This window comes from Capsicum annuum, chromosome 11 (assembly GCF_002878395.1).
Source record: "Capsicum annuum cultivar UCD-10X-F1 chromosome 11, UCD10Xv1.1, whole genome shotgun sequence".
Classification (NCBI taxonomy): Eukaryota; Viridiplantae; Streptophyta; class Magnoliopsida; order Solanales; family Solanaceae; genus Capsicum; species Capsicum annuum.
In genome coordinates, this window is record NC_061121.1 from 96710041 (window position 1) to 96724277 (window position 14237).

The window sequence follows — 14237 nt, forward strand, 5'->3', positions numbered from 1 at the left end:
AACTTTTTATAAATGTCGGACATATCCCAAGATGTAAAATATCTCGTAGTGAACCCCACAATTTCCTTTAACAACTTATCATAAATGTTTTGTGTCAATGCTAGCAAATAGTCATTTCCATTTCTTTTTGAAGTGGTAAAGTTTTAATTTTGTTTTACTCCAATGAAATGTCTACAGGCACACAATTTAGTTTTTTTTTTTTTTTTTTTTTGCTGATTTGATTACCTACAAATTAATTATTTAGTAGAGTAATAAAAAAATAAAAAAGATATTAATCAATGTCTAAAAGGCATTCATCTATCCACAATTCATACTACTTGAAAATAATTTCAAGTTGACTTTTTTCACAATGCTAAACATAATTTTAAAAATAAAATTTGTTAAACCTTAAATTTATTTAAGTGATAAGTTTGGTGCATAATTTATATATTTGATTTTAATAAATTTTAATTAATGTAAATTGAAATAATATCCTTCAATTAAATGGGAGAATAATTTTAAGTTTAAAGTAAAAATATATTTGAAGTAACTCAAATTTTTATTAGATAGTTAAGTTAGTCACATATAACATGTCATCTCATTTAATTATGTACATCCACAATTGAAACATCCTTGAAGTTTATGACTTTTTTAGGTTAATATATATAATTTAAAGGAGTGGCATATTTGTTTTTAACATATGAAAATTTGTACTCAAATGTTTGTTATTTAATTCAATGTTTGTGTCTAGCTTAATGTTAAAATTTTAATATTAGATTACGTAATCTTTCAATGTTAGTCGTGGAAACTTATACAAGTGATAAGTTATTGTTTAGTTTTATAGAAATAGAAGAGACAATTTATTGCAAAATGTTATGCCCGATATCATTTTGATCGTGTTTACCTAAAAATATTACTAATTAATTTATTTTTTAAAAACAAAATATACATATATTCTGTTTTAGTTTGTTTGATCTACTTTCCTTTTTAGTTTATTTAGAAAAGAATGATCCTTTCCTTTCTTAACAACTCTTTAATTTCAAACTTTCCATATGACATGTTTATTACCACAACATTAAATGATATTTTGGTACATTTGACATATATTTAATCTAGGAACACAAGATTGAGAAATCTTCTTTACAATAACAACATACCGAGTATATTTTCATTAAGTGAGGTCTGAAAAAGGTAAATGTATGTGGTCCATAGCACTACCTCAAAGGTGAGATGGAGGGATTGTTTTTTATAGACCCCCGACTCAAGATAAATTTAGAAGTCTTCTTTATTTTCATAAACTATGTAGTAAGTCAAAACATGTCAATCAATTTGAAACAGAGGGAGAATTTTAAACCAAAACATTAAGATTGTAATGTTGGGTCAGTTAACAAGCCTTTTCATATCTAGTATAACCTAAAAGGGTATAAAGATCGTTCAAAATTTAAAGGATATTTTGGTCAATCAACATTCGTTCAAAATTTAAAGGATATTTTGATCAATCAACATTATTATTCATACTTTTATAATAATTAGTCTATGAAAACGTGCGTCGCACGTTTATCCCAAACTCTTAATATAAATTCAGAAATAAACTCACACTCTTGATATCTAGCATTTGTATTACGTTCTGAAACTTATTCTTAAAGCTAACCAACCAAATTGGAAACACTGATTAGTTTCGGGATTAATTTCTTATCGGGGATTTTTTAAAACAGAAAACCAATATTTCATACTAAATAGCAGTAGAAAATGGGGCAAATCCTGACAGGAGAGTATGCGGGTAAATAGTTGACACGATCCGAACTAGGACCTTGTCGTAATGGGCATTCCAAGTCCATCTAGGATTGGGGACCACCCTCGTTTCCCAGCCCAACCTACAAATACACATACCCCGAGTAGGATGAGCTTCGAACGTATAAAAGATAGCATTTATTTCAATACCAGACTCTGGGATAGGCCTATAATCGTGACCAACCCAAGCAAGTCTAACCATCCATTGTCAATCAATAACAATAACCAAACCCATATAAAAACCAAGTTCCTGTCCACAACATCTATAATATGTTAAAAATGTGAAGGGCCTAAGAAATATTGTTTGAATTTTGCCCTTCATTAAAAGGCCTTGCTTTAGACAAAATCGTCTTTTTCACTATTTTTTCATAATATTTAAAAGTTGAAAATTAATTAAATATATTTATGGTAAAACGTTTCCGTATTAGAAGTCATCAGAATTTTAATATTTTTTCCTAATTTAAGAGATGAAAATTAATTAAATACATTTATGTTAAACCTTTCCTTATTTGAAGTCATCAAAAATAACGATAATTGATAATTTTTCCATTAGTTGAAGAATTCTAAATCAACTAAATTTGATTTTAAGAAGATTTGAAAAATCTAGAAATAAATATGAAACTATTAAAATTAGAAAAATTTAAGAAGTACTAGATTTTAAAAAGTTTTAAGTACATAATAAGAATGTAATCAATGATTTTGTAAAGATTTGACTTTAAAAATAAGAAAAGATTTTTACATATTAAAAAAAAATAAAAACTCATAACACAAATATGATTCAAATTGATGCATCTAGAAACAAGGGAAAGAGGTACTATATGACAAATGCAAAAGTCATAATCCATCAACCACTTGAAACTTCTGATGATAAAACATATATGTATATATGCTTATGCTTACATTAATATATAAAAGTGTAAAATATTTTTGAAAAGTGATTTGAACTTTTACACTTTATATGTGTATATATTACACTTTATTAAATATTACACGTGCGATTAAACTAGTAACAAAAAAAGGATGGAACAATCATAAATTCAGTCCAACGGTATCAGCCCTAATACCAATGTCAATACTAAGGGTGACACCAATACCGACACCACTCATTCCAACTCATAGTAGTCACACAAGCCTCTAACCAAAAGAAAAACAATATTCGGTTTGGACACGACCCCAACCATAGCCAAAACCAATATCCATACAATATTCAAAGTATGTAAAGACATCCATGATATAAAATGGAGCCTTCTAGAATATGGATGCTCACCACTTCAATCCAGTGGTTGATCCCGAATCCGATCACTAAGCAGGAGGAGTAAAATGACCAATTCCTACATCACTTTGACACGACTCAATCGGGGGCCTTGTTGTAATGAACGTCCCAAGTTTGACCGGGACCGGAGACCACCCCCATTATCCAATCCAACCTCCAGCCGCCTGCCCTGAGTTGGCTAAATTTCGAACATATAACAAGATAACATAATTATCCAAATCACAGACTATGGAATAGGTCTATTACGAAGACCGACCCAACTGAGTTCAACCGTACGAACCCATCTGATAACCACAACCAACCAAACCATAACCATATGAGTTTTGTTATAATTATATATAATCTTAAATAAAAGAGAAAGGAACAACCAACAATACAGTCAACTGGTGTCATCTCCAATACCAATGCCAATACTAAGGCTGACCCCCTACCAATCCCGCCCATACTAACCTATAGTAGTTCCACAAAAGCCTCTAACCAAAAGAATACCAAAATTCGGTTGGGACATGCTCCTAACCATAGCTAAAACTAATATTCATAAATAAATCAAAGTATGAAATAACATTCATGAAATGAAGGCTTCCAGAAAGATGGAAGCTCACCACTCCAATACAGTAGCTGATCCCGAATATCCAATATCTAAGCAGGAGGAGTAGAACGGCCGATTCCAATATCACATGGCGATATAGCCGCCCAAAGATGGGTTAGCAGGTGAACGCTAGCATGAACTCAGGATAAGGATAAAATAATGCCAACCAATAAAACTTAGTAAACCAATTATATACATATAAACCATACATGCATACATATATATATGCATATATATATATATCCATGTCGGAAAGGAAACCGGATTTAGCATGCATTGAAAACCATTTACCTGGGTATGTAAGGCTTAACCGTCATTAACCACCCAGGGCTATATGGGTCCAGTGTAACCCCCTGAACAAGCCCCGATGCATGTAGCTGCATGAACCGGAGATACCATAAGAGTAAGGGATTCCCAAGTACCCTCACCCTATGATACATATGTACAATGTAATTAGAGTATTCTCGCATACCTCATAGTAATATAAAAGGGTTGCCATGCCCTACCCCTCATATCGGTAAACATGAGTTTTCAATGTTCATTCATTGAACTCCCACCTTCATGGTTAGCTATCACACCCTACCGTTATTGCTCAATTTAAACCATTTACAACCAACCAAACTATTGTTATTAATCAAGACTATAAATAGTGGTATCGTCATACCGACCATAACTTGCAAGTATTGTCCTTAGCTAAATCTTTTTAAGATCAAAGAAGTCCCATATACCCATAGATCACATTACCAATTAACTTGGTGGAGTCCCATGTACCCCACAAGTGTTCCATTATTATGCTTACTTGGGGGATTCCATTGTACTCCACAAGAATGATTATTAAACCAAAACCATTCCATTTTGGCCTTCCAAACGATTTAGGGTTCCATTACTATATTTAAACCATGCATAAGTTCTATTAAAATCCAACAATGTAGTGAAAACATTCTCATAGGCATTTTATCAAATATATTGAGGGTATAGTATTTCCAAAACCAAAGCCAATTACCAAATAACCATTCCCATGCAACTAATTATCCAAAACCACCATTAAAGCATAGTTAAAACATGGAAAACCATCACCAAGCATTTAAACCAAAACCCCCAAATTATATTTGAAAATCCAAAACCATACAATAATCAAACCATGAAAACATTGTATAAAACCATGCCTTTAGTTGGAACTAACAATGAGGGAAGAGAACATGCCTTAAACCAAGAAAATGATGGAGAGAAATCACCAACACAAGCCCCAAATTAATCCTTAAGATGAAACCCTAGCCTTTCATTACCCAAAAGCCTTAGAGAGAATTGTAGAGTGTTTAAGAGAAGTTTCTAAGTGTTAATGAAAAAAATAATAGGGCAAATAACCTCCCAATAGGAATATAAGTCATGAAGCCTTATTGGGTTAAGTGAGAAAATGACCAGATTGCCCTCACTTAAACTCTCAAATATCCCGTTAGGTGGGTATGACTATCCATACCAGTCGTACCTTCCAATATGAGTGGTACCCACCACTCGTGCCCATGACCATCTTTCTTGGACCCAACACTGTCCAAGGTACGACTCACCCCAAACCATATTGTATACAAGTATACGATTAGTACCTATGATCCGTACCCCTGGCAGAATAGAATCCCAAGAGAATTGAACACTGACCACCATACGAGTCATGGTATGACTTATACCCTGGCTTACGAATCTTGGTGAGCCACTCGTACTCAGATCCAACTTAAGTTACCAAGCCTAAGAGTAAATGAAGTAACCAAACAACCAGTATCCATCTATACGACTCATACCACCCAAGTTAAATCTATTTCAGAAACCAAATCTAACCCATAAACCAACACAGGTCAGCATACGACTAACCCATACCACTCGTATCCCAGTGTATGAGTCATTCCCCTAGTCGTATCCTATCCAGAGACCAAAAATTAAGAAAATTTTCTAAGGTCCGAAAACCCAGGGTGTTTCAGTTTCCCCCACTAGGACATTCATTCCCAAATGACGGAGAAGGTAGGGTAACCATAAGCATGATTCATTTGTATTGTCAAATATCAATCCAACCTTTAACCAAGTCAAGAAACACAGATGCAAAGATATTAATATTTCCTTTAACAAGCTCAAAAAATAAAGATATGTTCAAGAACACATACCTTTCACACAAATCCCAAGAGCAAAAAACAAATGCAGATACTTGGACTTCATGTCCTATTCCGTTTCCCATGTAGCCTCTTCCGCCTTATGGTTCCACCATAGAACCTTAACCGAGGCCACATCCTTGGTCCAAAACCTATGACTAATCTAGTATGTAACGCCCTAAGTCTGCTCCCCGAATATCACACGATGCTCATAATCCTGAAGGACCATAAGCTAACCCATGACTGGTACCTGTTGCAATATCTGAATAATAATAATTAAATACAGAAATTAGGCTGATATTGCCATAAGGTACACATCTAGACATCAAATAATGATAATGAAAAACTACAATCTAAACGTCCGTATGAAATAATCTAGTCTGATAAGCCTATAACTGAACTGTCTAAAAGTATAGTTGATGGAATAAGCCCCCAACTAACTCTAACTGCTGAAAAACGTACTGAAATACTGAAATAATAACTTTGTCCTCGAACTATGAGGACTCACTATTAAGCCTACTGCTGATGGGCTGGACTACTAAGTGCGATCAGGAGCCCGTACATTTGATCCTATGATATAAGATATCATAGCATAAAAGAAAGGTATGCGTTAGTACTTTGAATATACTGGTATGCTAAGAGAGGTAAGGCTGAATTCATGGATTCATATACATGAATAATAACTGGTTGAGTAACATGAATATAACTGAATAGGAGTACGTGTATACATTAAACTATTGTATATATATTGATTATGTGATACTATGCATATAACTACATATCCTGCAACTGAGATTATGTTAACACTGGGTACTGAGTTCTAATAACTGATAACTGAATGACTAATATTTGAGTTTATTGATAACTAAATTACTATTAACTAAGAGACTGTTTCTGATAGTCCTGATTGTGTAGACTTGAACTGAGTTCTAAGTTGAGTTGGGTGACTGTATCTGACAGTCTTGGTTTTGTAGAAATAAACTGAGTTCTATACTAAGATTGAAACTGAAATTGTGGGAGGTAATCATCTAACAAACATGCCTCTCTCTGAACTGATTGGGGTCCAACCTATAATTCCATCTGGAAGGATGTCATACCATGCCACTGGTAAAGACAAGTGCTAAGTCACCCTCACCTGGCAGGTACTCTGAACAAGAATAGTGGTACCCTCAACTGGTAGGTAGAACACCTCATAAACCCTCAAATGGCAGTTTGATGTCTCAACCTACACTAGCTACGTAGTTCTGGAATGCAAGGACTGCTTCTAAGGATCATAACCTCCACTGACAGGTGAGTCCCTATCCTTGGGTTTACTCAGTGCTGAATCCTACTCTCAACTGAATTGACACTGAACTAATTTCTAAACTACACTAGGATGGACTGAACTGTTACTGATCGTGTTTTCTAATTAAACTAAACTAAGTTCATTGGGTCCCGCTGACTGACAGAATACTACTGAGTTCTCAACTGAATACTGAACTGAGATGGTGATTGATTACTGAGTACTACTATTCGTGACACTATTGAGATTGTTTTGTAACTACTATAACTCTAGGTAAGCAACTAGATTTTTGGGTATTGAATACCCCTAGGACTCGATAGCATAAAATGTAAAGCATAGCATAAACTTGAAAAGCATAACAATGTTTACTTGCTCAAAACTCGTTCATAGAGGCATTTTATCAAATATTTGTAAGATCTAAGCTTGCTGAAATGCTAACATGTCATGATTTTCTCATTTAATTCATATGAGCAATTTATCGAGCATTTGGAACATAATCTATGCACATGACACTAAACAACATGTAGGCATCATAATTTGAAACCCCAATTCGAAAATCAAGGGCTTTTAACATGAATTCAAATGATTCTACACAATGATAAATAATGTCACATGAAACTTGAAATACACAATGGATTAGAACACAATTGACATCATAATCATGAATATACTCAAATCCTAAATGGAATTCATGAAATCAATTAACTTGTAGTTTAAAAGAGTTTCTTGAACTCCAAGGTGGAAAGAAACCCTTGGATGAATACTTCACATACCTTGATGCTTGAATTCGTGAAGACTGATGGTTTGTTCTTGAAGACTTGCTCTTGAAATTAAAGCCCCAGGGTATGTTCTTGAGTAAATTTGAGAGAATTTGAAAGAAAGTGAGCAATTTAGCCTCTAGGGTCATTTGATTTTATATTTTGGGGCTGAAAACAGGTGGGATAATGACCCAAATAATCCTCTAAAGTGGGCTTTTAATGACTAAAAATGTGCCCAGTGATGCGTAGACCGATGTGCCACATTGATGGCCTCAATGCGATGACCAACGTATCGCATTGAGTTTGCATTGGTTTATTGAAATTGCACTAAAAAATAGGGGGAAATTATCTGTCGATGCAATGGGCAATGTGACGCATCGAGATCGCGTCCAAACGTGGTTTGAAAAATCCAAAACTCACCCGAAGTGACCTATTGACATTCCTGACCATAAATTAATTTAAAACTCGATAATTTAAAGTCATAAGGGTCGTGAAATAGGATCACCAACTTACGAAGGCTAAAATGCTTCTAAGTATAAATAGTTAGATGAAAATTTCTAAGTAGGGGACCTTTTTTCAAGCTTTAACGAACTGAGTTAAGCTTAGAATTTTGTGGGTTCTTATAATATCTCCCCCTTGGAAGCATTAATCCTTAAATAAGAATGACTAAGCTAAGAATACTGATAGACTGAGTTTACACATTGAACGTGCACAATTGAGGCATGATTACATGACTGAAATTACTGATATACTAAGTTTTTCATACTAAACATGTATAACTGAAGCATAACTGAAACTGAATTCTGAAAGTATGATGCATGACTGAGCTATTTCATGAAGGTATGCATGATATGAGAATGCTATGCAAATGTATTGATTTCAAACTCATAAAGGAAATCTGAACATGAGACTAAGTTAATTCAAGGAAAATTATTACCTTGAGCTGAATCAGAGTTTGTGGAGAAGAGGTGATGATACTTGGTTTGCATATCTGCTTCTGCTTCCCTAAAAACTCCCTCAATGGACTGATTTCGCCAAAGAATATTGACTAATGGAACTTCTTTGTTTCTCATTCTGCAAACCTGATGATCAAGAATTTTGACTGGGACCTCCTTATAAGAGAGACTTTTTTGAACATCTATACCCTCTAAAGTGACTACCAGTTGCTGGGTCTCTTATGCACTTCTTTAGAAAAAAGACATAAAACACTGGATGTACTATTAACTCTAAAAACAACTCAAGCTCGTAAGCTACCTTTCTGAAATGGCTGAGGATTCGAGAAGGACCAACATATCGGGGACTGAGTTTTCCCTTCTTGCTAAACCTCTTCACCCCTTCCATAGGAGAGATTTTAAAATACACACAGTCGCCAATCTTAAACTCAAAATCCTTTCTTGGCATATCCGCATACGATTTATGTCGATTCTGAGATGTCTTAAGCCTTTACCTGATCAACTAAACTTTTTCTAAGGCATCAAATACCAAGTCAAGCCCTACCACTATGGCCTCACCTACTTTAAACCAACCAATGGGAGATCTACATCTCCTCCCATAAAGTGCCTCAGACGGAGCCATCTGAATACTGGAATAATATCTGTTGTTATATGAAAACTCAATCAAGGCCAAGTGGTCATCCCAACTACCCTTATACTTAATGGTATATGCTCTTAACATATCCTCCAAAGTCTGAATAGTCCTCTCTGCTTGACCATTAATTTGATGGTGGAAGGCTGTACTGAGGTGAACTTGGGTACCAAAACCCTTTTGGAAGGCTTTCCAAAAATGAGAGGTGAACTGTGTACCTCTACTTATATGATAGACAAAGGAAATCCATGCAATCTGACCAACTCTCTAACATAGAGCTTGGCATAATCCTCAGCTGATAAGAGGTATGACTGGTAAGAAATGAGCTGATTTCGTCATCTTGTCTACAATCACCCAAATAGAATCGTGCTATCAACGAGTAGTAGAAACACCCATCACAAAGTCCATGTTTACTTCCTCCTATTTTCATGTGGGAATACTGAACTCTTACATAGAACCACCAGGCTTCTGATACGCGATCTTAACCTGTTGACACGTCGAGCACTTAACTACAAACTCTGCAATGTCTCTCTTTATCCCACTCCACCAATAAATCTCCTAAAAATTGCGATAAATCTTAGTGGCCTCTGGATGAATAGAGTAACGCGAACCATGCATTTCTGAAAGAATTCATTGCCTCAAGTCATCTATACATGGCACACATAGACGACCCCAGCAACGCAATACACCATCTCCCCCTTGGAAAAAAACCTCTACTTTCTATTCTCTAAATGACTCTTTCAACTTGACTAAACTGGGATCTCTGTCCTACTTTTTCTTCACTTCGAAAACCAGAGATAATTCTAAACTATTCTGGACCCACACACTTCTCTCTGCTGAATCGACTAAGCAGATACCTAGTCGGGCAAACTTATGAACTTCCTGAACTAACTTCTTCTTATTATCCTCCACGTGAGCAATACTACCCATAAACATCCTACTGAGAGCATCAACCACTATATTGGCCTTGCCCGGGTGATATCGAACGCTCACATTGTAGTCTTTCAACAACTCTAACCACCTTCTCTGACGCAGGTTTAGATCTTTTTGAGAAAATATATATTGTAGGCTTTTGTGGTCTGTGAACACATCCACATGTACCCCATACAAATAATACCTCCAAATCTTTAATGCAAAAACAACAGCTACTAACTCAAGATCATGAGTTGGTTAATTCCTTTCATGGGGCTTAAGCTGTCTAGAGGCATAGGCTATGACCTAATCTCTTTGCATCAAAACACACCCCAAACCAACTCTGGAAGCATCACAATATACCACAAACCTGTCTGAGCTATTTGGTAAAGTCAAAATAGAGGTTGTAGTAAGTCGAGTCTTCAACTTTTGAAAACTCTTGTTACATGAATCTGAACACTAAAATTTGACTTTATTCTGAGTCAATATGGATATGGGAGATGAAATAGACGAAAATCCCTCGACAAACTATTGGTAATAGCCAGCCAAACCCAAGAAACTCTTGATATATGATGGAGAGATAGGTCTGGGCTAGTTTTTCACTGCTTCAATCTTTTGAGAATCTACTCTAATGCTATCTCCGGAAATTATATGGCCAAGGAAAGCTAATGACCTTAGCGAAAATTCACATTTACTGAATTTGGTTAAGAACTAATGGGCTTTGAGGGTATGTAACACTATTTTGACATGGTCTGCGTGATCATGTTCACTGCGGGAGTATACAAGAATGTCATCAATGAAAACTATGGTGAACATGTCTAAATACTACTTGAACACGCGGTTCATCAAGTCCATGAAGGCTGCTGGGGCATTGGTAAGACCGAATGACATGACTAAGAATTTGAAGTGGCCATACCAAGTTATGAAAGTTATTTTTGGAATCACATTCTTGGACTCTGAGCTGATGATAGCTTGATCTGAGGTCTATCTTAGAGAAGTAACTGGCACCCTAAAGTTGTTCAAATAAGTCAACAATTCTGGAAAGTGGATACTTTTTTTGACCGTGACTTTATTTAGCTGACGGTAGTCTATACACATCCTGAGAGAATTGTCTTTCTTACACACGAGTAGAACTGGTGTACTGATACAATGCTAAGTGTGTATCAAGAGATTCTAACCAACACAAGAATAACAAAATGAACAACAAAGTGCTAGTGAATCAAAAATGGCCACACACGGCTTCACTTGGCTTGCAACACTTGTTTGAACTAGAAAAGTGAGTTTAACAACAAGAACAACAAAGACAATATTACTAGTAAATCGAAGGATCCTCACACGGCTTCACTAGACTTTTATATTCAACAACACAATGTTAACAAGATTTACAAAGAAAGAGATAGAAACTTGACACACAATATTCATTAATCTAAGAACCCTAACGAGAAAAAGGACCCTAAGACTAATAAATATAAATACCAAGTTCTTATTTGGACCAAGAGGAACTCAAAGAACCTCAAGAACCTAGTTTCTAGCCAAGATACAACACTAGTATCACTCTACTAGTGAGAATTTGGTTTTCGCCTCTCCAAATAATGAGAAAGAAAAGTCAAAAATTTACAAGTCTTTGTTTCTTGAATAATAGAAATGAACAAGGGCCTTACATATGGCCAAGAAAGTGAACAAGGCTTGGAGCCGTTGCAACTCACGTGCTTGGCTTCATGTGAAAGGTCTCAAGCTAGGAATTTCTGTATCATCCTCTCTATCTTGAAGGGAATTTTTCCTTAAATTCAGATCATTGCCATCCTCCACCGTTTTCACCCGAGAGAGATCACACACGTTGAAAGTGTTGTGCACTTGATATTCTGGGGGTAGATCAATCTTGTAGGAATTGTCATTGATCCTTTCTAATACTTGGAACGAGCCATCACCCCATGGAATCAACTTAGCATTCCTTTGAGACAGGAATCTATCCTTCCTTAGGTGCACCCACACCCAATCTCCTAGTTCAAGAATGAGCTTTCTTCTTCCATTGTTGGCTCACCTCGCAACTTTTTGGTTTTTTTTCTCCAACCGCAACCTCACCTTCTCATGTAGATTTTTCATGGCCTCGGCCTATTTGATTCCATCTAAGCTTATCATAAGATCACTTGGCAAAAGGGTTAAATCCAAAGGGGTGAGGGGATTGATGCCGTATACACAATCAAAGGGTATCATCCCCGTGCTCGAGTATATAACACGATTATAAGCAAACTCAATCAACAATAAGTGCTCCTCCCAAGAAGTAATTTTTCCTTTAACCATGGACCGTAGCATAGACCGTAAGGTCCTATTTACTACTTCCATTTGGCCATCGGTTTGTGGGTGGCATGAAGTCGAAAACAACAACTTAGTACCGAGTCTACCCCACATGGACTTCCAAAAGTGGCTTAGGAATTTAGAATCCCTATCACTCACTATGGTCCTCGGAACACCATGAAGTTTTACAACATTATCAACAAACAAAGAGGCTACGCTAGGCGCAACATCACATTTAGAACAAGGAATAAAGTGAGCCATCTTGGAAAATCGATCCACCACGACCAAAATACTATCCCGCCTCCTTCTAGTCCTCGACAATCCTAACACGATGTCCATTGATATGTCAAGCCAAGGATGCAAAAGGGTGGACAATGGGGTGTACAACCCGTTGGGTTGGAGCCATGACTTGGCTCCTTTACACTCAACACATTGGCCGCAAATCCGGGACACATCCTTGTGCATTCTAGGCCAATAAATTGTTCTTCCAAAATTTCGAGGGTCTTCTCGACCCCAAAATAGCCCATTAGACCACCATTGTGTGCTTTCTTGACAAATAATTCTCTCCATGAACTTGAGGGAACACACAATCGTTTACCTTTAAATAAGTATCGATCAAATTTGGTATAGGGATGGGAACCCCTATTCGTAACCCACCTATCCCTTTCCAACTCTTCACTTTCCCTATAGATAGGAGCAAAGTGAGGGTCCTTGGGATATAAATACTTGAGGCTTTCAAACCCCATCAACTTAGACGACAAAGTAGACACAAGCACATGTTTTCGGGACAAAGAATCGGCAACCACATTGTCTTTACCCTTATTGTATTGAATAATATAAGGGAAAGTTTTAAGAAATTCAATCCATTTGGCATGCCGTCGGTTAAGCTTGTCTTGTGCCCATAGATTCTTCAAGGATTCATGATCCGTTTGGATCATGAATTTTTTAGGCCACAAATAATGTTGCCAAGTGTCCAAGGATCTAATCAAGGCATACAACTCTAAATCATACGTAGAGTAGTTTAGAGTTTCTCCTTTGAGCTTTTCGCTAAAGTAGGCAATAGGCTTCAATTCTTGCATTAAAATCGCGCCTATGCAAACTTTTCTTGCATCATATTCGACCTCAAAAGTCTTGTTAAAATTCGGCAATCATAGCAAAGAGGCCGAGATGAGCATAGCTTTCAAGTCCTCGAAGGCCTTAGCTTGTGTTCATCTCCCCACTTGAAAGGCCGATCCTTTTTAATCACTTCGGTCAAGGAGGCGGCAATGGTGCTAAATCCTTTGACAAAACGTCTATAAAAACTAGCCAAACCATGGAAGCTTCTCACTTTACCTACGGTTTTGGGAGTTGGCCAATTTTTAATGGCGTCAATCTTAGATTCATCCACTTCGACCTCTGTTGAGCTCACCACAAACCCAAGAAATACAACCTCATGGACACCAAAAGAACACTTTTGTCGATTAGCATATAACTTTTCCTTTCGGAGGACATCAAACACACATTATAAATGCTTTACATGCTCATATTAGGACTTACTATACACCAATACATTATCAAAATAGACAACATCAAAATTTCTGATAAATGGTTTTATCACATGGTTCATTATCCTCATAAAAGTACTTGAAGAGTTTGTTAG